General features: G+C 45.0%; 1 protein-coding gene across 1 annotated transcript in view; it reads left to right on the top strand.

The window, feature by feature from the left end:
* ATP5F1C (ATP synthase F1 subunit gamma) overlaps nucleotides 1-4,447 on the top strand; it is a 28,038-nt gene that overhangs the window by 389 nt on the left and 23,202 nt on the right. The gene's annotated exons all lie outside the window — the stretch shown is intronic.

Below are 4,447 nucleotides of genomic sequence, written 5' to 3'. Positions count from 1 at the left end.
GGAAGGAGAACGGAATATTTAGGAGTATGTGAGGAGCTGCTCTAGAGTCCCAGGGAGGAAATACAGCCCCAGATCCAGATAATCACGTTTTCAGTGATTCATCACACAAACTTAGCCAGGAGGTTAAATCGAATCGGAGCGATGTCGCAGCTTTCCCCTGCTGGCTGGGAGTTGGTGAGTGGACAACAGGAGCAGAGGCTGGGGGGACACGCGCAGGATGCCCATTTCACAGAACCACAGAGGGGACGGAGCTGTCAATGCCAGCTTCCGGGACCACGGCCGTCCTCATTGAGCCCTACTGGCCACAGCTGCGTGGAGAGTTCGGGACACAGCGCTCGAGGCGAGGAACTAAACCCAGTAGGGGAGGGGGTCCGTGCAATGGAACCGACCCAGTCTCCGTCTCCCTAACCACGGTATATTCCCATCTCCCCACCTTTATGGTCATCTAACGGTGAAACTATCTAAGTTCCCTTGGTCGGAACGGCATCACCCCTCTAAGACCCAAGGGTCGGCGGGCAGCTGGCGCTCGGTACCTCCATGATCTCGTCAAGTGCACTTTTCTTCTTCTTCTTGTCTTTGGGCTGAGCCGAGCCCTGGGAGGCCTCTTTCCGCTTCACGGACGCTGCGGTCCCGCTCATCGTCAACGCGCTTGGTCCCAGAGAACTGACGCAAAGAAGAGCCACGCTTACTAACCAGACCACGGACAGGCGGTCCGGTTAGTAACAAACAAACAAAAACAAACAAACAAAAACTCGGAGGTAGGCCTTAAATAAACAACATGTAAAATACTAAGTAAAATAGAAAATATCATGCAGCTTCAAACTAAGTTCCAGTATATAATGGTCTCTTCCTGAATATCTTCTTTAACATTTAGGTTTTTAACCTCCTTAACTAGACTGCACATTTATTCCCATCACAAATAGTGAATAAATATCTGGTGAAAGAATATATAAAAACTTGAAGAGAACATGAAAAGTGGATTGAAGACCTGACTACATGCTACATCAGGGTTTGGCAAACTACAGCCTGAGGGCCAAATCCAGCCACCTCCTGGTTTTATAAATATGATTTTACTGGAAAAGAGCTATGTTCATCCATTTATGTATTTATCGCCTATGGTCGCTTTCTCACTCCGACAGCTGAGTTAAACGGTTGGGACAAAGACATATAATATGCCCAACGAGGTCTAAAATATTTACTATGTGGGCCTCTACAGAAAGTCTGTGGAGCCCTTAATCAAAACGGACCTTTCCTCAAAAGATAGAATCTTATATGACAGGCAAAGGAGAAAAAAAAACAGCTGCTAAAAAAAAGCCTGCACGCGTGCACACGTGCATGCACACGTGCATGCACACACACACATATCAAACAAAAACCCAAAAAAAATGACGACCATCCATCAAACAAAAACCAAAAAAAATTAGGACCAGAAAAAATAATTCACAATACTGCAGCTTTCAAAACGTAATCAACATCCCACAAAAATTCTCTCAAGTTCTCAGCTACCTGTGCACACAGCTCACCTTGACTTGGAAGACGTTGCCGCTGAACTGCATGCTCCTTTATTCAAATTAAATGTAACTGGAAGAGATAAATTGGCACACAATATATTTCAGGAAAATTATAATAAAACTTATCAGATAAGATATAATATATCCACATAGAAATTCTGAAGAAGTGAGAGCCGGAACGCTCCTATCTAGAGATCGCAAATTCCTGTAGAATGTGCTAGATGGAAGCTTACAGGGCTGGGAAAGACCTTCATATGGCTGGGCTGAAGCAGACAGCCTGGGCCGCCTTCACACGCCAATACCCCTGCTCCTTACACTAGCAGGAACCCGACTTTCCTAAGGTGTCCATACCTCTCTCACAGGGCTCAGAGGATGCTCGTTTGAATGTTTGTGGCCCTCCAAATTCACATTTGAATTAGTTGAAAACCTAATGCCCAAGGTGACGGGACTACAAGGTGGGACCTTTGGCAGGTGATTAGTAAGGTTCTTTTGGTCTTGACCAATCAAAACGATCCCATTCCCCTTCATTGCGACTGTCTTTGATGTGGACACGTGATACGGTCTGGCCAATGACATTCGAAAGGAAGTCTACTGGCAGCAGGAGCATCTTCTAGGAGAGGCTTCCTCGCTCACAGGGGATGCCAAAAGAGATGCTATGTCATTGCCTGGACAGTGCTCGGTGGCTGCAGTGCCGGCGGCCACTGGGTGTCCAGCTGCTGCTAGCGTGGCACCCTGAACCACTGCACTGTGGGGACTCTTGGCTCAACAAACCGTTTCTTTATTGCCTGAGCAAATTCCAGCCAGTTTGTTCCTTGTAGCTGAAGGCATCGCATCCAATTTGTTAGCGCTGCCTTTTCGTGTTATCCGTGGGAGCAATGCAATCCAGACAGATTACACGTCCCGCTCCCCAACATGTTGCTAGCTTTCAGCAGAACCGACACAAAAACATCCACGTTAAAAGGAAATAAAAAAGTGAAATTACCTTTTTCTTCATCATTTTCTCTGCTTAATTCCGTAAAAACAGGGGCCTCCTTAGGGGGGAAAAAGTTGGAAGGTTTGGTCCACAGTGCATTCACCATCAATACTCAATACTCCTAAATTGGGACTCGCTACCCGTGTTGACGACAGCGCCGAGGGCCAACTCTAGAATGATTATGGCCCTAATGGAGAAATTATATGTATTGCGAATATTCTCCAATTGAGATTTTATAGGGTTTTTAAACCTTTTGTTCACTGCTGTGTCCCCCATGCCTAGACAAGCGCCTAGCACACAGGAGGCGCCCAATAAATACATACTGAAATAAATGCCTTGATCTGTTATTCTAAGCCCCAAACTACCACTGTGCCCTCCTTCCTCCATTTACCCAGGTTTTGCCCGTGAATTCTTCAAGACTCCTCGACCCACGGGTGGTATCTACCGTCAAATACTTCACTTCCTCCCCAGGCCGGAGCAGGTGCCAGCCCACGACCTGCCCACACCATCCCTCCCCAGCACCGCACTAACCGAGACCAGGAGAAACGACCTGCTGTTTCTTCTCGTTAAGCTTTGCCTCTTTTCAGGATAAGGAAACAGGCTTAGAGGACAGAACGACACCAGATCGTGACACCCCTACGTCAGGAACCAACCCAGCTTTGTCTCAGCTCCAAAACCTGGGCTTTTCCACTCGGCCATGCTCTTGCTCCACTTACTTAGGGGACTTTGCTACAAAACTCAATTCGAAGCCTAAAAAAACAAGCAGTTTTGCTTCTTTGAGCTCTTTTTTGACCGCGTCTCTCAAACATATTGTTGCCCACCTGTTCTTTCCCTTCCAGACCTCTTCTCACTTGTTCTTCAATAAATTTGGCGGTTTTTTCTTCATCATCAAGGTCCTGCTTCTTCTTTTTCTCTAGTTCTAGCTGGCGCCGGATAGTCTCTGGGTCCCTGTCTATATACTGAATGTACCAGCCTTTCGGTGTCTCGTCCACTTTGCACAAGCCTTAAAACAACGACAACGGACACCATAAATCTGTATATGCTCAAAGCCAAAGGTAAACATGAATGTGTCCTATCTCTGTGTTATTTACTCATTTGTTCAAATACATTCGTGCAGTACATGAATTTTCCATATTCATAGTTAATGAGATTTATTAGGTATTTTAAGTGGAATATTTTATCTTTTTGACCAACAAAAAATTATTATTTTGATTTTTGACTAGCTAGGTTGAGGCAACATATTTAAAAAAGGAAAACACGTGAAAGAAGTATTGTCTTGCTTAGTAATTATTCAACTGTGTCTGAAAATTTAACATTCGACGAGTACATGATATTCTGCTAACTTAACTAAGTAGAAATTTTCTACTAAAATGGAATAAACCAACACACTGAATAAGTAATACACTGACACAAAATTTCTCTCTCTCCTCTCTCTAACTTTTCATCCTAAGATTAAAAATGGGAAAAGAAGCGATCAAGTTAAAAAATCTCCTTAAGAGGGGGTAACAAGTTTCCTAAAGTGAAAGGAATATGGGGCGAGAGGCGGGGAATAGAACTGATAATAACGCTTGACCTAAATGAGAGGATGCTTTGGCGAGAAATCTTGACACTGTCAACGGAACCACTGCAGATGTTCGTACTCAGCTGTAACACACAAAATCAAGCCTGGAATGCCACGCTCCCCCACGGTTTTTAATTGCCCGCCCATCCTTTTTTGCATAAATTTACATAGCAACCATGACAACTCTTTCCTCCCTGCCATGGGACCACATGACCACTATTCAGATAGGTCTCATGCTCACCTTCTCTGCCCAGCCACTTAGTAAAATCGGTCAGGGTCTCCCACTGGGTGGCATTCATGTGGATGTGCTCCCGGTGGCTGATATACTCATTGTAAACAATGTTGTTGTGGACTCTCTTAGTGCCTAAGGACAAAATGTGACACTGTTGATTCTGAGCAGGT

The sequence above is a fragment of the Pteropus vampyrus genome, unplaced genomic scaffold, assembly GCF_000151845.1.
Source record: "Pteropus vampyrus isolate Shadow unplaced genomic scaffold, Pvam_2.0 Scaffold49, whole genome shotgun sequence".
NCBI classification, from domain to species: domain Eukaryota; kingdom Metazoa; phylum Chordata; class Mammalia; order Chiroptera; family Pteropodidae; genus Pteropus; species Pteropus vampyrus.
Note: the sequence above shows the minus strand (reverse complement) of the source record. Positions and strands in the feature narration are given on the sequence as shown.